Raw genomic sequence first — 25,663 nt, 5'->3', positions numbered from 1 at the left:
GAGAGGAAAAGAAAATCAAAACTTCATTATCATCCCTCATGACACACTTTCATCTACAGATCATCATCTGCATTTGATAGCGGCCAGCAGGTCATAAGATCAAGGCTGGAATGCCTGTGGAGTGGGAATATTCTTATAAGAAAATGAAATAAAACTTTGGGGGTTTGAAATGTCTTACTTTCCTTTGTCTACTTCTCCTTTAATTACCACTTAACACTACAAAATCACATTAAATTTTATTTCCCTCTCTCAGGAAGTTACAAAAAATGCCTAGCATTTGGGGATTCAATGCATTTATGACTCAGTAATCATTTTTTACTTCAATCAAAGATGGCAGGTTTTAATTTTAGAAAAAACACTTCTTATTCCCAACAGTCGTCTTCAACCAAACAAAAAATGTGAAGTAAAACTTCAGCAAAACTTACACTTTTTAATTTGAAAGCAATTTTGTTCATCACTAATTGCCTCTGGTTTCAAAGGCAGAACGTGTAGAATTGGCAAAACTATTGTTGTAAGTTTTCTCCTTCCTTGCACTGTTTATAGATTCCTGACAAAACATTGGAGGAATGGATTGCACTTCAAGCCATAAACTTGGAGGCATACTTTAATTATTCTCTGTTAGAAATGCACTGGCATGTGAAACTACATTTCTTGGCAGGATAAAGAGTAATTTTGTCAGGAAAGCTTAAAGAATAATAAAGGTCTTTCAAGACCCGGTCTGTCAACTTTACATGCCATATTACACAAAATATTCCTCTTTGAAAGATACCTCCATCTGGCCTTTGTTTTTACTAATTTCCCTCTATTCATAATTCACCAGCATCATTACGAGCAAAATCTCTCCAAACAAGGCAGTACATTATCATCTTAATTAAGAGAGGCACCACTTCTTAATGTGCTGGCAACTTTGTACGTAAAAATCAACATCCTAACAAATGCCATCTGTTGGTCTTGGTCTTAAACAGCAACAATCATTATCCCAGCTTGGGGTAGAGTACTAACGAACCATTGTTATGATACCATAACGCTGGTTGCTTTCATTGGTGCGTGCAGATTCTTGGTACGTCTCAGAGGAACAATGCTGAACATTTCTCTTCTTGGTCTTTTCACAGAGCATAACATCATCCTTGGCAATCAGCAACAAAACTGCTCTCCCCGCTTGCATGTAGCAAAAAGGACAGAAGTTATTGACTGCAGCTCAAAAAGGGGTCTATGATTAGCGCTGAAGAATCAATAACTACTGGAAGTATTGTGTTTGGCAACAGCAGCACATATTGCAAATGCTTGAGCTGGTCTGATGCCCCTTTTGAGAAGCAACAGCCCAGGTAAGTCATCTCATTCCTGACATCTGCCAGGGTGCAGAGATCTACACAGAGATAATGTACATTCACGTGGATCTAACCTTGTTGAGTCAGCTCAGAAATCCAAGTTCCTAACCTCTTCACCTGATATACTTACACATGGGCAACATGCTGACTGTCTACATAAGGCTTGACATCCACTTCTCCCAGTGCTGGCAGCCATCAGAAACATTCACAGAGCAGAACCCAAGGAGGAAAGTGCGACAGTCACTCCTTGGAGTCATGCTACATCAGGAGATGTTTCTGTTTAGAAATGCGCAGTCCAGGCTGAACCTCACCCAGGGCAGAAAAGCCTGCATAAGCCAAGGTACTGCACTGGTCATTTTATGAAAGCTTGTATTTTCATTGTATTTCTGTGTGCTGTTTTTCAGAAAACTATAAATGCATACACAAGATTGCAGCTTAGAGACACTCTGTAAGACGCTCTCAAGGCCCTTCGGGATTCCCATTTGTCAACAGTAACTTTAACACCACACGGACCTCGTGGCTCATCCCAAAAGCCCCAGACTGCAACAAAGGCTATAAAAATGCATCAGCAGAAACTGTAAGGCAATATTCACTCATAAACTCTTTCTCCACAGTAGACATTCAAATTAAAATAAAAGCAAAAAAGCCCACAAAACAAAAACAAGCAGAAACAACAAACAAAACAACAAACATCAAACAGAGAGGGAAAGGCACATTTGCTTACAGTGTTTTCATACTGAAGATGATTCAGAAACCAGATAGAAAATGCTGTTTAATGCTTGCTGTTTTATATAAGCAATTTAAAGCACTGCCCTCTTTTAAACAGACTGAGAAATACCCTTCCATGCTAAAGGACAGAGGTGATCGGAACTTCCATGGTGCACCCCGGCAGAGTTGTCTTTAACTGAAACAAATGATGTGTACGGCTTTGAAACAGGAGTGCAGCCTGCTACTATCACCAGAATCAAAGCATTCTGAGGTGCTCAAAGGACAGCCCAAAAGCCCAACCTGCTCACTGCCTTGTTATAACACCTTGTAGAGAAGTTTGAATATATACACCAGGACTGCTTTATGCCAGAAATTGAACCTCCTGATAATGACTGCATTTCTGACAGTTATATTCTGATAAGCCTTGATGCTGCAGTTCTTTTTTGTATTTTTCTTCAAGAAATAAAGAGACGCACCTGCAGCTGTGAAATAGGTTTAATTGCAGATACCTAGACAATAGAAAATGCTCGTGGTGGTTCCCTCTGATGTTAACTAACACTAGAGGGCACTGCTTATTTCTTTATTTTGTGAAAGAAAAGGCACTCTGTCCCACCATGGGCTTCCCACTGATGGAGCAATGTTGTTTGGGATGCTGAGCTGGTACTTCATTAACCTTGAAATTCTGCTTTTATTTGTAGACTGTGTGACATCCCAAGAAATTAAAAAGCATCAGCACAGCCAACCTCAAAAATTCAAAATCAGAATAAACTCTTTTGAAACCATCTGATAGAAAATCAAGTACCGCTATGGGCTTAAGTTTTATTTATCTTTCTGTAACAAGTAAGAGTCACATTTGTTAAATTATCCTTCACATCGTAACTGGTGGGTGTACAGCCTTGAAAAACAAAGAGATTTCCTTTGCTCACTGCTTCTTTCTACAGGTAGAGCATAAAAAATAACCAGGATTGTGACACAGACAGGCACACGTGAGAGGTCACAACATACACGTGCCTGTTTTCTTGCAACAGCAGCACTTTGATTGAGAGAATTCTTCATGGTCTAAAAAGAAAACCACTATTTATTACTCTGGGTTTTCGTTTGCTTTTACTTTTGTAAAAACATCTCTCCTAGAGTAGAAAGGAAAACAACTCATGCTAGGTGAAAAGGGATTTTTCCAGGTGAATTTGGTACAAACATTACAGTGGAGGAGGGGCAGTTTGGTTTGCAATCAGCATCTTTTCAGAAGCCAAGAAAAACCTCTAAAGATCTTTCGTTTATTGGGCCACTGGTAGCTTTCAAAGGGGATTCTATATTTTCAAAGACAACCATCAGTGGCTCAAATTTCATTGGCTATTAAACTCCTCCAGCTACAGGGGAAGAGGGACTTTTTAAAGAAAATAATAATTAGTCTTCATATTCTTAATGAAAGTACTGACTTTTCTTCTGCTTTCTATGGGAAAACAAGTGTTTCCAACTCATAATAATAAAAGAAAAAACAGAACTAGCTGAATATTGCTTGGTTCAGTCCCATGTGTTACACTTGACCTCTGACTGACAGAGTACCATCCTCCTCCCTTCCTCTTCCATCACACCCATTGAATTAGTCCCTGGGATATAGTAATTTATGTAGCATCAGCCTTTTGAGCTATTGGCAAAGGCTCATGAACATCTGGCTGAGCACAAATGGGAGTTGCTCTGCTTCACTTGCTGCTGCCTGAATGACCTCCACGTCTCCCATCCATGCCTCTTTTCTTTAAACTATAATTTCAAGATGAAGCTCCTTTCCTTACAAAAACATAAAAGGGAGATTAACTCCACATTTGATTACATTAGCAGGGTACCTGGTGCAGATCTAATTAAATGACATTTGAAACGTTTCCTGCCATTCATTTTAGAAGTCCTCGCATGGGACCGAAGGAGCAATATTCTCTGGCTTTCCCTAGCCACTTGCAAACTGGCTAGTGCTTAGAAACTGAAAACGTAATTCTTGTGCCTGCAACAACTAATAAAACCTTATTTTAAGTGCTCACTAAGAAGTATTGGTGATAGAAGTAATAGTAACAGTCTTTAAGAACTTAAATGAACTGCCTAGATTTCCACCAGCACTGATAGAGAAAAAACATACAGAACAAAGAAAAACATTTATAACAGATAAAAAAACCTTTTTCTGTGAACTCCAAGTACCACACTTCCGAATCTATTACTACACTACTCCAACTTTAAAGAAGTGCTATTCTTTCTGAATGAATTTACACAATTATAAAACTGTATAAAAATACGGATAGCACAGCAATAAGTCAAGCATACAGCTCCAATCCTGTGAATAGGCTTCAAGATAGAGCCTGGTGGACTTTGCTGGGTTACTCGAGAGGGCCCACGGGTAAATATAGTGCTGCAGATCTGTAAAACAACTGTATATAAAACTACTTAGTGCAGTATGCCAGTCTTTCACTATATGTCAAAACAATTAAAGCAGTCATCTAAGAAAAGACCTGGTCCTGTGCCAAGAATAGGATCTCTTTTTAGTTTTGCTTTTGTCCACAAAAGCTAGTCATAAATGTGTTGGCCAGACAAGGCACTCTTCTTTTCCTCCCAGACCCCCTAGAAAATACATGGAGAAGGGATTCATTCACAGGCACATTGCCCACTATTGCATTAACAAAATTGATGCTTCTGCTGAGATTGCTTCATTTTTGCATATTATAAATCTTCATTTTTCTCTGAATCTAATTTTATCTTCTTTCTATGAACAGTTTGTTATGTATTAATTAGCACAACACATCACATGTAAACTCAAGCTATATATTCTCCCACTGCTCCACGAATAAATGATTAGCACTTAGCAAGGAAAAGGAGTTTTCCCACAATAAAGGACCCGAGGCCAAGCAAGTGGCTGCGTACAAATTTCGGGAAGCCTGGCCGTGCAATGCCGAGCCCACGTCACTGTTAGCGCTGACTGCTTTGGAGGAATGTGCAGGCTGCCCCCAAGGAATGCCAGCCCGGCTCCCCATCAGAACAAAACCTCCCTCCCCTCCTTTCATTCAGACACACAGCAGCTGCTTAGCTAATTATCTGGGACAGCGGGTCCCCTCAGCGAGCTGGGTCCTTTGCCCCCGCTGGGAGAGGGGGATCCTTTGTGGGGAGAGGATCCTATTACCGCTGCACATGACAAGAGCTTCCCTTCAAGCCTGCATCCTTATTCCTTTTCTCTGGAAAGGACCCGCAGGTGGGGAGTGGGAGGAGCGAAAAGAGCAAAATAGCCTTGGACATCCTTTCCTATTGCATACCCTAAAGCCACGCTGGCAGGGGCTTAAAGCAGAAGGTGCAAAGAGCCACCCTAGGGAGCCTGTGAGTTTGGACAAGCAAGCAGGGAGAACTCCACGGTGGGATCTCCACTGGGAATGAAAAATACTTGACATGTCCAGCGCTTCAGAGGAACCCTGTACACTTGCACTTAAGGAGTTTCCTGCCTCTTCTAGGCCAGAAATCGGTTTTCCTGGCACTGCAAGAAGCAACTGGCAGAAACAAACCCCTGGATTTCCACAGGGAGAGCACACAGCACAGAAACCCCACTTTGCAAAGAAGGATTGGAGTTAATGCTTTAGAACGTTTCTCTTAAGTGCCAAATATCCTAACTTCTGTCACAAGGGGATTAACATGGAACTGTCAGCACAAGAGCAATTATACATTTAAATTCAGTAACAAATGTATCCACTCCTCTAGGTGTCTTCCCCATGAAGCATACTATGATTCCTGCTCCTGTATTTCCAGGAGATGTGAAATCAAATTACTTGCAGGAAATGAAAAAAGAAAAAGGAAAACTTCAGAGGACCAAGGAGGAAAACAATGACCCTGAGGATGAAGAATCAAACATGCAACAGCAGAGAAACAATGCAAAGAGAAATACAGAAGAGCAGAGGGGAGTCAGTAGGAGAGAGGACAGAGAGCAGGAGAGGTGAAGGCCTGGAGTGTCACTAATAAAAAAAACAATAAAAGAAAGTAGTAATGCTTAAACTATCACCCACAGAGAACTAAACTTGAGAATTAGGAAGCATGGGAAGACCAAGTGAGAAAATGAATCATTTGTGTAAAACAAAGGGAGAGAAATCATCCCTCCAGGGTAGGTCCTCTTCTTTCCGAACACACCATTCCTGAATGTCCTGGAAGCTCCCACACCCTTGGATCCAGGTTTTAGTCAATGCTTGAGATTCATTATGAACATATAGATAAACTACAGCAACATCTAAGTAACTCAGTGAGATTTAAAAGAAGAAAGTTTTTACACATATAGATGAGAGAAGGGACCTTCCAGTCTACATCATACTCCACTGCGGAAGCCCAACAGGTCTAAACTGATCCCTAAAACATTCCTACAAAACTTCTCTTTATTCTGTTTGGCTTCAAGCAAACCATGTGTCACAGATAAACCATTAGCCAGAGTTTCCCCTTCACAAAGTTCTAAATTAATAGCCCCTTGCTCTTGTAGACCCATTCACATGCACGTGGAACTAGGACATTTGTCACACTATCTGTACACACTATGGCAAACAAATGCCAATGATTTATGCTAAAGGGAGATGCTAAAACGCAGCAAGTGTTTATACAGTTAAGTGCAAAAGGAAACCTTAGTTTTGATCTGCTGGATCCTGGGGGTCACAGCTATGGAAGCTGGTACTTTCTGTATGTTGCACTGTGTTATGCTAAGATCTTAAAAACTGATGCTGTCAAAACTTCCTTTCACTATTTCCATTTCAAACTTACTTAGTGTATTAAGGCCCCACTTACTCATCATCAGCAAGTGGAAGGACATAGAAGCTGGTATGGGCTGCAAGCAGGGTGCAGCTGGCTGACAGAAAGGGCTGGTACTTTTTCCCTTAGTTTTATACCTCTGTGCTCACTACTGTTTTTCCAACTCTGTACTACAGAAACCTGCTTCAGTTGCCTTTTACTGCTGCTGAGGAAAAAAAGGACATAAACAATAAAAAAGCCCAGCAGCAGGAGAGCACAACAGCAAGTTCTACTTAGATTACTAAGGAAAAACTACAATGGGACATGACAACCCAGAGTCAACAAGGAATCACTTAACTGCACAGAAACCAACAGCAACAACCCCAAGATGCTTGGATGGCTCAAGCATTCCAGTGATTAAAAATCCCCAGGCTTTATAAATTAGTTGTCTCTGGAGAGATAAAGAAAATGCAGGGGGTGTCCACTGCAAAAAAAGTCTTTTTTAGAACTTGCTTTCGCGGTCATGCTGGAGAGCTGGAGAAATTATTGCCAGGCCAATGCCTCAAAAAGCATTGGCTGCCCTCTTAGGAGCTGAAAACTAAGAACAAACCAGAACAGCAAGGCATCTTTGAATCCACTTATCACTTGAATGTCACTCACAGCTTTCCTTTTCATTTCCAAATTACTTCTCTCACATGTATCCTTTCTGATTTTGCAAGCTCAAATACAGAATTCTCCTTTACAGTTACATTTTACCTACTGATTACTTTGGACACATGGAGGCAGGTTGCTGTTGGAAACAACACTGTGTGGGTCCACAGATACAGTGCAGATCTAGAACAAATTGCTCATGCAGTTTGGTCTTCCTTCCTTCCTTGAAATAAAAAGCAACACTAGAAAGGCATATTCGAAAGTTACAGCCTTGCCAACATATTAACAAAATAAAGATCCTCTGCCTCTTCAGCCTATTCATTCCTGCTATGGAACAGGCACCATAGCATACTTCCCTGCAATGATTTATTTATACAGGTCCTCTGCACTTGAATGCAAAAAGCACTAATATGCTCTTCAGCTCTGAAGTGCAGGAAACAGCACTTTGAGTTGATAACTTCAAAGAAGGGCACTTCTGCGTGTCCAAAAATTGCTGTGACTGCTCGCCTGTAAAAGTCAAAGAGTTACAGAAGGGAAAAGGCTGTGTGACAAGGTCAAATATTACAGTACCGTACTACGGCAAGTGGTGATGGAAAAGACTTAGGAGGTCATCTTGTTCATCCCCCTGCTAATGCAAAATTGTTCTCTAGAGAGTAATAGAGTAGGAAAGTAGTTATACTAAAATACAGGTTACATAATTCAAGAGAATGGGGCCAGGGAAAATTGCTAGGAAAGAAAGCAATATAGAAGAATTTACAGCTTTCTTTAGGTTACTGTAACCAATCCGAGGCTAAAAAATAATCATTAAAAAAGAATTTTGAGGCCAATCCTCAATGTTTGGTCAAATTTACAACTAGATCTCCAGCTTGCTCACCTGTAAGCTTGTGCTTGAACAAGCACATCAATGCCTCTTGGATTACAAGTACTTAATAACAGCATGCTAGTTGTAATTTGAGTTTTCTGGTTTTATTCCATTTGTTTAAAATGGTGCCAACATGCTGTCTTGCACAGTCAATCAGCATTAGTAAACAAAGAGCAACACGCAAATTATAGCAACCTATCACCAAAAAAAGGACAAAATATCAAAATATTTAGGTACATGCCTGCTATCCCTAGAATTATGATGCCTTATCTGTGCTGACAGCTTGGCAAGAGGTAAAACATCCAAGCACAAAGACATCCCAGGTTTGTGCCAAGAACGTGAATGAGCTCCTGAGCTTTGTGTTCAGATCAAGTTTTACCATTGTATAAGACACACCAAAATATGTCAGAAGCTATCTCCAAGACTACGTTGTTCCAGTGATCCCAGTCCACCCTCAAGAAGTGCATCAGGATTTACCCAGCCTCTGGACCTCAGAGGATGCAGCTTACAATTTAACTGTGCGTGCTTGACCCCATGAGAGGTCATTTGAAAATGCAGACAGCAAGTATGGACCATTCATCTCATAGCAAGGCAACAGACAAAACAGCAGCAGCTGATGGTGAAAATCTTAAAATCTGCTTCTCCTCAGACTGCTGCTAACAATTGCAATGGTGTATGCATCTTTTTATAACTGGGTCTGCATTGCCTACATGCATCCGAGACTTTCCAGTTTCACAGTCACGGTGCTGGGGGCAATAGGTCCCAACTCAATCTTGGGGTTTGACAATTTGTTGTGGCCAATGCTAAGGATCCACCACGAAATCCTCACATACAAAAACCAGTAGATGTGCCTGTGACTGGTATACACAATATATATTATTATATCTATATTATTTATTTGTATTTCAGCATCACCCAGAAGCATCAGCCACACAGTCATGAAGACCCATTCTGGAAAGTTTCTAGAGGGTTTACCCGACTCTAGTGGAGCTTCATCTATAGGACTTCTTTCCCCAAATTAATTAAAAAACAGAATAAGCAAAGAATTCTAATGGAAATGCCACAGCATCTCCAGGATATTTATTTCAATATTACACTACATTTACTGATGATCATATTGATTTCTAAATCAATTTTTTTTAAATTTAAATTTAAGTTTCAGACCTCCCCAGTCTGAAAACTCTTGTAACACCTCCATATAACAGCCTCTTCCTTACGTTAAACAACTTCACTTGTAGCTCATCTTTCCTAAACCTCTAATAGTCTTTCCCATTCTTGTGTACATCCTCTAATGAATTCACATCTTCAAATGTCCAAACCCAGACACAGCAATTCAACTGAGGCTTTACTGGTTTTGAGTAAAGAGGAGAAAGAACATTTCAACAGACAAAGACTTGGTTTTGCTTTAGTATTACAGAGTCACATAGCAAAGAACGATCCCTTAAGTATAGTCTCACAGTTCCTCACAGACGTGATCTCAGTCAAAAACATTACCCTAGTTAAACAGCTTTGTTCAAACAACCTGATTTGTCTTTTCCATGTGTCTTAATGCCTTTTAGCATTCTTGAAGGATGCTTCTTTAGGATACTTGAAGGATATAGTTAAATTAACAGAAATCAAGTTAACAGAGGCTGATTTGCAACAGAAAGGGAATGAAGAAATATCAGACAGAGTGCAGCATAAATACTTTTAGCAGATGTCAAAGTAATTCAGGTTTGGCAAATTTCCCATCATTCTGAAGTTGCTGGGACACACAAAAAACACACCATTTTGGCAACCAAAAGGAAAAGAAAACCCCAGGAATAAACTGGAACAGAAGCACTGACCTCAAGCTAAATCCATGCCAATGCATGAATCTAATCTGGTGTGGACACCAGGTGAAACACATGACCAGACCTCATGCAGTAGCTGGAAGAGGTTCAGAGGTCCCCACCATCTGCCGGACAACTTGCCTCCCAACATTTCCACTGCTGCTGCACCATGTGTCTCGTCTCACCATCTCCTGGGTCACACCAGCACTTGTTGGGTGCAGGCGGTTGGCACGTCACTGCTGCATCTCCCACACTGTGCCTTACAGCAAGAGGGACATGGACAGGCATCCCAAGAATATTGAACAGGCACCATGATAAGTTTAACGTGCTAGGAAAGGAGGTAACACCACAGAGGAGTCAGCAGTCTCAAGCTTCATGTCTTGCATCCAACAGCCCTTTAAGAGAGCACTGCAGTTGCTGTCCTTTACTCCTGTGCAATTTATTTGTCCTTCAGTTGCTACTTTATATTACTACTCCGATTGCTGAGGATACAAATGCTTCTCCAGCAGTAGGGACACACCTTTGTAATCTCTTAAGGACTTGTACATCAGACTGCAAAGATTTAACAGTGAAAGTACATGGGTACTTCACTTCCTCATAAAGGTGAGGTTAAAAAGCAGGTTACTGCTCCACTTTCCAAGCACCACGATTAAGATGAAGGGAGGTGCCCAAAGCCACACGTATTAAAGTCAGGAAATTACTGTTGAAAGATCATGTTAATCAAGTAAGAACTTCATTTTTGGAATTACTTCATTTTCACGGGTGAAAAATAACCCAGATTTTCCAGGAACAGGATGTGTGATACTGGTATGCTCCACAACAGTACGGTTGGATATAAAAGTGAGAGAATACAAAGCAACCATCCAAGCAAACATTTCACCTCTGTTAACAAACACAACAAATAAAATCTTCTGTGCTAAATTCTTCTCTCAGTTGTCTTTGGAAATTGGTGAGTTTGTTTAAGTGCATTAGCTACACAGGACCTACATAACAGCATGAAAGAAGCTTATCACAGAATCATAGAATTGTTTGAGTTGGAAGGGACCTTGAAGATCATCGAGTTCCAACCTTCTACTAGACCAGGTTGCTCAAAACCCCATCCAGTCTGGTCTTGAATGCTGTCAGGGATGGGACATCCACAACTTCTCTGGGCAACCTATTCCACCCTCATGGTGAAGAATTTTTCCTTATATCTCATCTAAATCTACCCTCTTTCAGTTTAAAGCCTTTATCCCTTATCCTATCACAAGATGCCATTATAAAAACTCCCTCTCCAGCTTTCTTGCAGGTCCCCTTTAGGCACTAGAATGCTGCTATAAGGTTTCCATAGAGCCTTCTTTTCTTTAGGCTGAACAACCCCAAGTTTTTCAGCCTATCTGCAGAGGAGAGGTGCTCCAGCCCTCTGGTCATCTTTGTGGCCTCCTCTGGACTCTCTCCAATGCACCCATGTCTTTTCTGTAGTGAGGGCTCCAGAGCTAGACACAGTACTCCACGTGGGGTCTCACCAGAAGAGAGTAGAGGGGCAGAATCACCTCCCTTGACCTGCTGGTCACCTTTCTTTTGACGCAGCCCAGGATATGGTTGGGTTTCTGGGCTTCAAGCACACATATATACAAAACCACTCACCAATATGGCAAGAAATTTTCCTTTCTGAAACAAAAGCTGGCTGATGCCTCCACAAGCAACAGTGCACTGCCCGTGGGGGCATCAGCTCTTCAACTTTCTCACCATCTGCAGAGATGGAGGCGATACAGATCCTGTAGCACTCCTAGCCTCACTTAGACTGATTTCCCACTTAAGTTTTCCCCCAACCCCTCCACATCGACAGCTTTAATAACAATAATAATTTAAATGAAAAGTCACTCAAGTTATTGTGTTCCTTTCCATATGGTTCAGTCCTGTGCTGGTTCAGGGCAGCTTCCAGGCAAGTTTGCAATGGCCACAAAATACCATATTTGCAGTTTAACGGCTGAATAACCCAAACAATTCTTTTTAGTACCAGCAAACCTCTACATCTGCATTTTTAAGAACAGTAACAGCAATAAAAAGCTACTTCTGAAGCACCTAAGAAGAGTTTTCCTTTTACCCTCCCCAGGGGAAAGGCTATCCTCACAGCATTTTCCACATACCACCTACCATCCATTTATATTTTCAAACATTCCTCAAGTGCAATTTCTGTTTACCATACCATGCAGCACTTGGCCTGAACTTGTTTAACACATGTTCACATTATTTATCCAAACTCATTCATCACAGTTGTAAAACATCTGACAGACGATGGAGGTTTTCCAGTATATATCAGGCCCCTCGCGTAATTCAACCACTGATTATTTCCACCTCTAAGTAATTTGACCAAAGCCACACAAAAGGGCTCAGCTATACTAAAACCTTCCGCATTGGTTACAAATTCAGTCACTGTCCGCAAAAAGCTCTAGCTCTACTTACCTAATTAATCAGAATATCAACTACATACACCCATACTATATATATACACACATACACATATATGCACATTAGTTATATATTATATATTTTTATATATTACATACATTTATACCTACATGCTTATACATATTAGTTATACATATTCTACACATAAATGCAAGCGTTTCTTTTTAGGAGGATCCATGTGATAAGAAAAGCTCGATTGCCACATGGATTGGAAATTTTATTTTGTAATATCAATACAGCCAGCTGCTATACAAAGCATTTGTCTGTGCAAAATGTAAGGTCCTTCCACACTGGTGCCTTCCTTTTGCTTGTGTTTATGGAGAACCCAAGATGCATAGTGACCCTCTCAAGGCCACAGTTCTGTTCTTTCTGGTCTGCTAACCTAAACTAGGGTTCTATCAGTTTCCCGAAAAAAATCTTACACAGCTTATAAGCAATTGAAAGCCACATTTGACTCTTGAGAAACACCTGATTTTGCATTCCTGCTCTTTCCATTTTACTATCCTTTCCAGCTACAGTTACCACCTATTTCCATTGTCTGAAATGTGTGGTACAAATGTGATGATTAAGGCTCGCTCTAAAGTCCATCAAGAAAATGATAGGCAAGCACTGATAGAAAAACTATTCATGTTGTTCAGTCCTTCCTGATGTGCTACATCAAGTGATTCAACTGATACTGCATTATTCACCTACGACGACATGCACTCTTCTCTATACCTTCGATCTGCTGATAATGATAAATATTTTTTCCTGGGAGGCAACTCCATGAAAACAGAAATTTACTGTGAAGAAAAAGCCGGTCTTCCTGTACAGAACATTTGTAGCCTGTCTGCTAAACCACAAACAATTTCCAGTTTCCTGCTGTAGGCTAAAAGCTTTCAGCTACGGGCAGCAACGTGTTACCATTTACTGTGGCAGGAATAGGACGTGTTGCAAGAGATTATATAAAAATATTGACTCACTCTGTCATGCAAATGACGTGAATACCCACACTTCCTTATTTGCAACCCTAAGCAACAAGCCAACATCCCTCACACACACGAAGATGTGGAAGTTCTCACCCTGACTGATCCCTGCTGGTCAGGTCCTCCAAATTCTGTCCTACCTCACAGAACAGCCACTCCTGTCTTACCTGTGAAACTAAACGGTGCCGCGCTAAATCTTAAGGTCAGGAAACTGCAGGTCCTATTTCAGCTGCAACATTACACAATCTTAGCCACTATTCATAATTGCACAAAAATGCAACCATTCCTGAACAACAGAGCTGATTTGGCAAAATGCACAAGGAGTAGTTGGCACCATGAACATCAGACAGTCGCTCGGGGTTCACCCTTCATAAGTGCTCATGGATTTGTGTGGCCCTCATGTTTTCATCAAGGAAATACCATGACAGATTCAATATGACTTATATGTTAAATGGATTTGTGACAACAGTGTGCATGAAGGTACCATTTCTTTTCCTCAGCCAACATAGAATTTTCCTGTTTCTTATCAGCTCAGCTAAACCAAAAATAAGGATATATTTTGGATATAAATTAAAACAATCAACCTGTTCTGAAGTCTTTATTTTTTGAGGTGTTCAATACCTGACTGGACGTGCTCTGGCTGACCCTGCTTGGGGCAAGGGATTTGGACAAGACCATCTTCAGCAGTGCAGTCCAATGATCGTGTGAATAGTCTTTTCAAACAGTGCTGTATAGTTTCTACTCCAGCTGATGCATGCGCATACTGCAGGACACATGCTACGCACATTCAGCAACTTAATGCAAATATATTTTAATTCCCAGCCACAGGAAAACAGTAACATAAGATCCATAAATTCCCTTAGTATAAGTATTTTGTGCACTAAATCAATATAGTTTGCAATCAGATGCTGCAACTGGAAAGTAAAATCTGTTCTGCTTTCTGTGATTACCAAGCACATATACAGTGTGGCCTTTTTACTTCTTGTCTCTTCCAGAAGGAAGATCTTTCATCGTTCCTTTTTTTTTTTCCATACTTTGCATTGGTCATTAACCATACTGACACAAGTCTATAACCATGAAACGAGAAGCAAGTGAACAGCTAGGATCTGCAAGAAAATTAAAAGGATCAGAACCTCCCTTCAGGGTTCCTAGTAGGCTTTCCATATTAAAAAACAAACAAACAAACAAACATAGTTCAAAAAGCGTCATACATGCTATGAGAACTCAAGAGCCCTTCACTGTCCCTGACAAACCCACAATTCTTTGCTGCATGGTTTGGCTGTCTCATATGGCACTTCTTTTTTTCCCTTGAAGAACTGTGTAAAACGACATTATGAACCACATAATCACATTTTCACTTGACAGTACAGGCTGGTTAGCACAGACCTTGGCGTAAACAAATAATTCCCTATCCTCTTCCCCTTCAGGAATCCTATACAAATGTATTTGTTGTCAGACTGAATCTGAAACTAATGCTGGATCACTTCTTTTTTCAAAAGAAAAGATTTAGTTTTGTACAGTTGTAAGTTTACACTGTGTTGACATTACGTGGTGGTCAAGAAACACACAGAACAAATAGATGATTTAATGGACTCTCACAAGGACAGAAGTGTCCTGGAAGAGCGACGCCCAGGGAGAAGCTGGGGTGTTAAACAGAGTGAAAAATCTCCACTTCTCTTAAGTCAGCTGGATCTTTGCCACTGCCTTTGAGAGTCTTTACCTTCCAAGGGCTAGTATGCATCTGAACCCTTTGGCTCTCTCAACTCCCTACCCTGTCATTATTTCTAAAGTCTATACAGAGCCACTGGAAAATTAGGATGATGACGGGGGATGAGTACAGAAGGCAGCTGCAGCAAGAAAACAATAGGGTTCGTATATCTGATTATACTCTATTGCATTCAGAAAACAGAAAAATGTGGTTTCTTCGAAGAAACACAGGAACATATTATTACTACTGTCTACAAAACAAAAACCATGAAGAAATAACCAGTTGCTCAAAGTTGCCTTACTGGCACTCCCGTCTGCAACCAGTACTAATCCCCCATACAGCAGCAAGACAGTGAAGTTGAAGGCACAAAATACCATAAGAAAAAAATCATTTTACTATAAATTGAAGACTATTTCTTACTGTATACTTCTTTTTTATTGCTCTTGGTTAGGCTTTTTAAGCAAACCAGTGCCCTACAGCCTAATGCCATATGCTCTCTATGAGACAACCCCTGAGGTACGTACAGAAAACTTGGGCTGGTGCAGGACTTGGCAACTTGCTTGTTAAGTAGCATTTTAATTCATGTGCATATTATATCCATGATGCACAATCTGCTTGGGCAGCCTGCTAGTTTTAAGTTAGTCTAGACCTATAAAGTCCTAAATGTCTTGGGACCTATTTATCCAGGAATCGAGGGTTTTTTGAGGTTTTCCAATGAAACTAAAGTTATAATAAGAAAACGTCAGTCACTAAGTTGGAAACATTGCATTCAAAGTCTCTTGCAGCCAACAAACTTAATCTTTAGATACAAGATAGGATCCCAATGAGGTTTGCCTAGATAAATTATAGCTGGAGACGCACGAAGGATATGATCTTCAGCCCTAAGATGGTCCCATGGGAAGCTGTGGGGCTGCACCATGGCGAGGCAAAGTGGAAAGGAACAAACTACAGGTTGTAAAAGGCTGAGAGATCACGGAGCACAAGCTTCGCTGCAGGAATCCCAGAGGGCCCAACCCGGAGCCAAAGTGCCGAAAAAATGAGAAACGTGCATTTCAGCCACAAATTTAAGAAAGGAAAATTAATTTGTACTCGAAGTACCTTTAGTTCAATATCATTTTTCTGCAGAGGTATTAGGATGGTATTTCCTGAGTAATTTCGGAGCTGTGCCACAGAATATTGGGTGTGCTTGTGAAATCTCTGTCACTGCTCTCTCCCTGCAATTTCAGGGGTTTGCACGTCTGGAACAATCTTATTTTTTTCCGGTGTTTTATTAGCAGCTCCTTTCTGAGAAATGCCAGGTGGCACTATGCCCAGAATTGCTTGCCAGCTAATCTCAGAGGATTGGGCATTATGCCATTTGAATTAAAAGAGCTCAACTCTAACTCGCTGATAACATTTAGGAATCAAACCAATAAAACAGAGAAACAAAATGAATATGAATAATCTCTGAATGCACACAGACGATAGCTTTTACTGAAAATGTATACAGTTACGGAAAAATAATTAAAAAAAAATAGCAGTGGACCTTTTCTCCAAAACAAAAAGAAGGTTCAAGTAAGAACAATCTATTATGATTTCATCAGTTTCTGAGAACAGCAAGAAGGAAAAAAGGAATTTGCACATTTAACTCTAAAGGTAACTTCACAGGGATCCCTGCAACAGGGGCTCAAACTTCAGGCAAGCTGTGCTATGTCACTCACTCCTCAGAGTCAGAGGAGAAGGAGGGAGGAAAGAATTTGCATCTGAAGGGAACAATGGAGTTTCCCCCTCAGTCCTTTCGTTCTGGCGTTCTGAAAGGTACCTCCTAAATTAAAGAGGACATTTAATTTATGAAGACAAATCAAATCATAAATAGCCAGTTAAAAAGTCTGCATAATCCTCTCTAACATTGTCCACATCAACAATAAAACATGGAATACTTCAGCATGTGCACGTAGACGAGCAGGCAAGAACACAGACCAACGATTCTATAAATTAAAAACTGTTTTTGTACCGTAAGATTTTAGGTTTTATAGGCTAGAAATTCCCACGTACAACATAGCTTACAAGAGGGGTATGGGAAGGAAAAACACAAGGCTAATAAGGATATGACTATTAGGAAATAAAGCAATTCAGTACCATTTCCTATAACACAATTGAAGAAAAATATGGGAGGCAACTAGCTTTCCCTGACTGCTGTCTTTATAAAGTCTATCTGCATTATTTGCATCTTATCCTCTATTCTTTTCGGAGACCATGACTCAGCAGAGGACAGTTATTTGCCATTCCACTTATGCTCACCTTGGAAGGCCAGCTAGTCTCCTTCTTGGAGTATTTCATTGTTTAATCAGCAGAGACAACAGCTATTTAAAGTAAACCAGACAGAGAAAACTGTCCTTTTCCTGTGACATAAAAACAAGCAGGTATTTTGTTCAGGAACTTTTGTTGAGAAATGACTGAGAGGAGAGCTGGCAGGTCTCTCTTACAAGCACGCACTCTGCAGGGTGAAGCACTTCAGACTTCGGTCAGAACAAACCCCAACAGTCCAGATATATGGAGGCCTGTAAAAGTCATTTACTTTTTCAGCCCCATTTGCAAAGCATGGACCTTAGCCATAAACAGGCATATTAGCATCACTCAAACAAAAGGAGACATTTCAGAGACTGAAGCACAGGAGGTTCCATCTGAACGTGAGGAGAAACTTCTTCACAGTGAGGGTGCCAGAGCACTGGAACAGGCTGCCCAGAGAGATTGTGGAGTTTCCTTCTCTGGAGACATTTAAAACCCACCTGGACATGTTCCTGTGCGATCTGCTCTGGGTGAACCTGCTTTACCAGGTGGGTTGGACTAGATGATCTCCAGAGGTCCCTTCCAACCCAAACCATTCTATGATTCTGTAATCTTGTGTGAGGTGTTTGCCCTCTCCTCACCTTCACCCTTCTGCCTGCAGAGCCCCTCATGCGTCCTGCTGGCCTGGGGGGCTGTTTGGATGTGCTCACCTTGTGCTTTCAAGGTAGGAGAGGACAGCAAAGGTCCCCTGGAGCTGTGGCAGTAAAAAACGAGCTTGTCTGCAGGCAGCTCTGCCTCTTTCGATGTCAGCCCTGAGCCACCCTCGCAGTTCAGTGAGCAGAGGGCACCGCTGCCCTGTGCTCTGTGTGGTATCAAACCCATTGTCGATCCTAAACAATCATATAAGATGACTTTACAAGAAAGTTTTTGGGAATGTTTAACGTAGACACACAAGCAAACACACACAAATTATTAAAGTATCCTGTGCCATTTGCATATTTCCAGTATCCTCATTTTAATTGCATTTTTAGTCAAAATACACTGTTGTTTTCCTCTACCAGTAACATTAATTTATCCAATACCTGACTACCAAAAGCAGCATTTCACTGAAAAATTCCATGCCCTGAAAGATGCAAAGCCGACTGCAACTGTTTTTATTCTTCCCAGCGAGAATGGATGTGACAATATGCAGGTTACAATTTATAGATTATAAGTAAAATATCCTCGACAGAGAAGTGGGTTAGTTATAAGCAATCAGAAAATCAGCTAACTTCAAAGCCTTGGAAGCTACAAGACAGTAATGAAAAAGAAAAATGTAATAAAAAACCATGAAAGTTTCTGCAAGAAGTGACCCCAGACCTGACCTTCAGATGCAATTACTCTCTGAACCTTGGATTCATAGATGAGCCTGAATGTGGTAAATGTCCTCCTTCTACAGACTATCAAAACAAATGAGACTTCATTATGCAATTAAAATCAAGCACCGTTTTTCTGTCATTACATCAGAATTTGCCTAAAGAAATCAGCATTCCTGACGCTGGAGCACTTTAGCCATGCTACAGGTGCTGTCGGAGGCAGGTTACATCAGTCAGCAATGCTAGCTGCCCTGTATCCGGCTTCAATTTTCCCCCACAGTTACTTCCTTAGCGCTAAACTACAGTAAATCAGTACGCTGCAAGGGTATTTCCTTTTCCTTTTGAGATGTTGTCCTAAGAAAATCCTAAGAAATCTTTTGCAGGTAGATGGAAATTGTTTCCCAGACTACAGCCTGCAGAGCATCACTGCACTACCTACCCAAAAGCAAAAACTTCTTCCCCTAGATAAACACGTTTGAGCATCTCCTGGTGACATTTTCGTCTTCTTTTGGATTGCTTTCTAAAGGGCAAAGCAAAAGATTGTGAAGGCATTTGTGTAAGTGTTTTGGCATGGGAATGATCTCAGACAACAGCATTTCCACACTGCTCTGGTGGGGTAGCGCAGCGCTGGTCCAGCAGCACCAGCTGACACCACACCAGTTCACACAGTCTGCAGCTGAAACCGCCTCCCATTCCTGTATGCCAGATCTGCAGGTTCCACAAAGTTCTATCCAAATCTGAAGAAATTACATGGGGGTAAAAATGAACGTTTTTATTTCCACCTACAAAACAGGCACAAAAACCCACCAAAAAACTAATCTGAATTTAGTAAAGCTACAGAGATAAGGTATGCACACACTTACTGTTTGCGCTTTTCTCTCTTTATCTAACTTCTAAGCCAAAAGTAGCTTTCATGACAAGCCCTTAGTTGAAATCCTTGATTCTTCTACTCATTTGGCTCGCTTAGATGAAAGCCCAGAACATAAAACTTTTGTTTTCATGCCATCCCTAGCAAGCAGAACCAAAGCAAAGACTTGACGGCTATTTTATGTTTGAAATATTGGCTTCAAAGCAATGGGGACAGCACAGTGTGGGTGGGCCTGACACTACAGCTGTCTTCAAACAAAGAGCCTATATGTCAAAAAAAGTTCACAAGAGACAGGATTTACCAGGAAAGAGTTGCATCCATCAGAAATGAAGATGAGGAAGAGGACATGTAGCATGTGTGTTCAGGGAAAGCAGGAGTAGAAAAGTCACGATGTAGGTTAAAACAAAAGAAAACAAACCAGACAAACTTAAGAACACTGTGTTTAATTCCAGCTGTAACTATTTACATGGAAATTATTCTTTAAGAGATCTCTGACTGCATTACAGTATCAGAGCAATACTGTATAAAATGGGGATATGTTTTTGAGCTACTAATGTGGCAAAACACTCAAAAAGGGAATCACTGTAATGACACGACTGTATTCAAATTATACATCCCATGCTTCTAGAAAGTAGTTTGGAATAACAAGGACCACCCTATTGAAGAATAAAAACGTTGATGAGGCAGCTGAAGTTTAGATCATATTTTCCATCTATATACTTCATTGCAATGGATTCAGAGTGATTTTGCTGCTTAAGCAATGAAAAGCAGCAAACATACTTGAATATCACACCCACGCAATTCTTGTCAGCGTGTATTATCAAAATAACCAAAAAGTCTTATTTTATAAACAGAAGCGAAACAGATTAAGATTATGGGGGTAAATCATTGCCACAATTCTCACTGCCTGTGCCTGAGTTTGCAAATGGAGTTTATGACAAGTGAATGTTTTGATTGCAGTATTAGTTGAAAATATTTGACAGGTTTTTGGATACCAGGAGCTGTAACTTCCCAGAGCCTGTCTTCTCTCCTAACACTGTTTCATCTGCCAAAGTCAGCAAGTGTGTTCACACACAGCAGAATCACTTGCTTACACCTGCCCCAGCAAAAGGCTATCAGGGAGTAAATAAATGTGGGCTCGTTTCTGTCCCTCCCTTCTGGGATGACACAGGACAACACAGGTGGATGGAGCCACCACACCTCTGAAGTATCCAAATGAAACAAGATGAAAATTTCACTCACTGTTTGGGAAAGGCCACCAAGGTGCCACAGTCCACATGCTGTGCCCGAAAATGGCATTTCATCAGCACCTCAGAGGCGAGCTGGTTCACCTTTTGGATGCAGGCATTGCAGATATGAGACAAGAAGCGAGGATTATAAGGGCGTACACCCAAGTGACACTGAAATTAACACCCTGACACCCCTCTTGGAAAAGAGAGTACTCCAAGTTGAGCTGCAATGTGTCAGACAACGCAAGGAGCCTCTCCCTTGGAGCGAGGAGCTTGATGAGCCCATACCACACGTACCAACTGTGCTCAACAGCTAAGCTATGCGGTTTGGGTCAGAGGATCAACAAGTAGAATCACTAGAGCGGTCAGGAACATTCATTTAGTGTAAATCAGCGTATCTTCACACTCTAAATCTCTCCTCTCTCGCACATGCATGCACAAAACCTTGCTGTTTGCCACCTTCTCACCAGAGTGATTTGTGTGTAGAAGCTCAGACCATCTGACTAATAAACATTTGACGAGGGCAGAGGGAGCTACTTGATACCTATAGAAAGAGGACACACGTGGCTCCGCTTGCTCCCAACAGGGCATTTCACTTCAGGGGCCCCCACATAGATGAAAGCTTGAAGTCTCTCTTGCACACCTCCTTTTATTTTGTTTTTATTCCTTCACCAACTACGATGGCCCTAGAGTCACTGATAACAAAAGCAGATGTTCACGGCCACATGGGAGGCTTCTCTGCATACAGTGGCTACTGCATTATATCACACCAGTCACTCAGTGACATCTACCATATGTATCACATTGATTAGCAGGTATTTTAAGTCCCATTGACAGTGGCAGGATTAGATGTGCACAAGTTTTAAAATGTAGACTTCTTCCCCATCTGGTGATTGTAAAAACGGTTCTCTAAAACACTAGCTTCCTTCTCCCAACTGTGTGGCTGGTTGCCTGTCTTGTCAAGAAACAAAAATAAGGCTTTCCCAGCACTTAATGTGGCTGCAGGATCTATGACAAAACTTTCATACTGTCTGTGACGTATTTTAAGAAGCAGAATTTGTCTTCTGTTTTGTACGTTTCTGGAGACAGTGCAAACAGCTCTGTCATTCAACACAACTGAAACCCTAGGTAGTTTTCTCTGTTTTATAAAATGCAGAAAAAGGCTTCTGGAAGAAAAAGCAAACCTCTTCAAAATGACTCGCTGATACATTCAAATCACTGATACCTGCTTCTAGCTGGGGAAGCTCAATCTGTAAATTCCTTCCTGCAATCTAGGGGGTTTTGGTGGTGTGTTTGTTTGTTTGTTTCTTTTCTTTCCTCCAGTTCAGCATGGATTAGTTTATTGCTCTGACTCAGTGACTGCCTTCCATCTGACAACAAACCCTTCCACTCTGACCATCTTTCATCTGAGCTGAACCCAGTGCTGGGTGCCCCCATCTCCTATCAGCTCCATAATTGCTATTACAACTAAGGCCTATTAGTGCTAATACAATTGCTAAGCCAGTTGGAAAATTTATGGGAACAATTTACGCACTATTTATCTGAATTACTAACTCACACAAACATCAGTGCATTAAATAGAACATAATTACTCATCAGCTGGAATCAAGACATTCACAAGAAATCTGTATTATATATACACGCACAGCAGAATCTGAATATCCTATGCTGATGGAGGCTCAGATTGTGACTATCAGATGAGGATGGGTATAATATGTCAAACTTTTCTGTTGAGGTAATTTACAAAGATGATTTGGTATGTGATACTGATTGAGATTTGACATTGCTACAATAAAATCTTGAGGAGATGGCTTAGAAGAAAATACATTTTATAAATATCTGCTATTACTACAATGTGGATGCCAGCAACTCAGGTGCAGAGGAAGGTGCAGCAGGACTAAAATAAGTTCCGTGGTCTAGCCTTCCAATCACATACTAATTTCTTATGCTAGGCAGAAATGTGAATGCTGGGAGATGCTGGAATCCAGCCATTGTAACTAGAGAAGCCCGTTTTTAGTGTTCATTTAGTGTCGCAATGAAAACAAACTGTTGTCTTTACAAGGCTGATTTCATGCTCAGCACGGCCTACCGCAATATATTCACTGAGGAACAATAAAAGTAGATAAAATTATCAGATAAAATCCCTAACCTTTCCTACAAATGAGACCTGAGGTGTCACAAAAACGTGTGAGTTTTTCATCAAACAGTAGGTGACAAACTGTACTGCCCATCCATACGCTGCGTTGCGACATGCACAGTCTGCTGGGTCTCCTCACATCTGCCTGAGGTTTCAAGCTCCAAAATTGGAGCAGATGGCTCCTGCTCAGCCACCATCATGGCTTAAGGCTTTTGGGGCTCACATGGTGACAGGGCTCTGGGAGGCTCTGCCGCACACTGGAGACCTGCTGGGACCAAACTCCCTGGCAAGGGTAGCAGCAGCTGTGCCGTTTCTGCCAAGGGGTAACCTGTAGGGGGCATCTGTCAATCTTCTTTGCCTGCCCTTCCCAGCCCAAATAGACCAAAAAAAAGCCAACTTTGCAAATAAATATGTGTAGTGATAGCTTTTTCTTAGCAGACTTCCCTTGAAGATGAGAACTTCTCTTAAGGATATTCACGAATGGTCTTAGGGCCAACTCAAGCTTTTTGGTAGGCCAAATTCACTGTCACTGACTGCCCTTAAACTGATCATTAGCCTCAAAGGTTTATCTCCTCCAGTACTCACTTCATGCTAAGCAACTGGTGGGACAATACAAACTCAAGGTTGCGTTTCAATTGATAATCCTACTTCTCTGCCTTTGCCATATGAATTAGCAGGTATCATGTTACTGGCATTCATCACAACTCCGTAGATCACACTTTTGTGTGAGAAAAATGGGAAACCAGGATTTATAGGCAGAAACGGTTTCTCTATTCTGGTGCAGCTTGTACTTCACGTGGCACAAAAATGCTCCACAGAAGACAGCAACTGCGGCTCAGAGAACTCCCAAGCACACCAACACACTCTGGGTAAGTTTTAATTTCACACTAAGGCGCTTCTTTAGTCTCATTGGGATCTTCCCATTGAGTATCCCAACTGATAGGTTCTGCCAGCAGCAAGCTAGTCTTGTCAAGGTGAGCACTTGCTTAAGCTTTCAAGTGAGAGAAGCAGGAGATACATCTGGCTGCATGCACAGCTTTCTCCTTACATATAAGCTACTGCCTCCCCCGCTCCTACATTTATACCATAAGTATCTTCACAATCCTTTCTCAAAGACCAGAAATAATAGCAACAAAAGTGATCCTGGAGCTGAAGAACTGGTTTGCACTTGGATAACCCCAACACTACCCTACTCCTGCAAGCAGGTTATGCCTTGACCTAATAAATTCCTCAGCACTTGTTAATTGTGAATTAAGCCTCAAAGTCAAAAATACCATTTGTGTGTAAAGATTAAGTATCAAGTCCAGCAGAATCTTTGCTTAGCTATTTTTCGCTTGAATTCTCATATTTAAAATCGGCATATTTTCATACTCAACAGAAATTTAGATATGCCTTTCAAACAGGCTTGTTAAAGTTGTCTTATGATAGATTTATAAGCACAAGTCAAACATAAATAGATTTCTTAATGGATGCAAGATGGCACCAATCATTTGCTACATTCAGAACAGATTAGTTTTAATTTAAAGGGAGAAGAAGCAAATCTGATGCATCCTACACAATTATGTAAAATGTCAATCTCCAGCCTCAGAGGTATGTGATTAGGTGCTATGCACCGCTTACACCTGGGTTTTCAAACAGCTGGTTAGTAGAGTCAAATCACTTCACAAATTTAGTTCCACTTGGAACCTGACTTCACTGCATGGCCAGCAATTTTCTTGCTATTCAGACACAGATCAGAGACCTGAATGGCCTCTTGCTTTATTACTCAGCAGATTTTAGACATGAAAATAATTTTAGAGTAGCAAGGCAGGGAGGGAGGGGTGCAGGGGGAGTTGTCAAGATGCTTTAGCTCTGATGGTTTATGATCTAGGATTTCAATCTACTTTAGAAACAGCATGATTCCCACACAAGTCCAGCCTGAGAAGCTGAGCTCTGCTGCTCAGTGGCACCGCTCCTTCCCTGGCATCGGCGCCTGGAAACTGCAGAAGGTGCAAAACCCAAACTGACTCAGAGTTCTCCTAAACATTAGAAAAACACGAATCTGAAGCTTGCAGCTGTATTTTATCACATTTATACACATAAATAGACCAAACTCAAAGCGGATCCAGGCCTGAACTTTTCACCTCGTGTCCCTCTGTGATGAAAATGTATCTCATTTTGTTAGTCAGACCAGAAATTCTTTGAAAGGCTCATATTATATTTCTAGCTAAGGAATGACGCTCTCACGAAAAACCCTACTGTGCTATGGTGCCTAAAATAGTTAGCTCACTAATACTGTCCAGGTTTAGAGGTTACATTTTGAACAACATGTTTTGACTGAGTAAGGGTTTTTTTTTAATAATCTTTTCAGCTTTCCCCCATCATTTATCTTCTTGGAGCATAAACCACTCTAAGACTGGACTGGTTACAAATACCAGTGAAGAGAACACTACTCTCCTGTGGGCACTACCAGAACACCATTAAGGGAGGAAGAGATGCTCAGGAGGATATCACAAGTCTTTTGTCTGGTCTTCAGCATATCATATACCTTGGAATGTCTCTTATTAACTTCTGGATAAATGTGTCCCATAACACATAATAAAATTACTGATGAC

General features: G+C 41.0%; 1 protein-coding gene across 14 annotated transcripts in view; it reads right to left on the bottom strand.

Moving 5' to 3' along the window:
• FHOD3 (formin homology 2 domain containing 3) overlaps positions 1-25,663 on the bottom strand; it is a 385,520-nt gene that overhangs the window by 213,241 nt on the left and 146,616 nt on the right. The window lies entirely within an intron of this gene.

This window comes from Columba livia, chromosome 2 (assembly GCF_036013475.1).
Source record: "Columba livia isolate bColLiv1 breed racing homer chromosome 2, bColLiv1.pat.W.v2, whole genome shotgun sequence".
NCBI lineage: Eukaryota > Metazoa > Chordata > Aves > Columbiformes > Columbidae > Columba > Columba livia.
The sequence above is the reverse complement of the archived record's forward strand: the minus strand, read 5'-3'. Positions and strand labels throughout refer to the sequence as shown.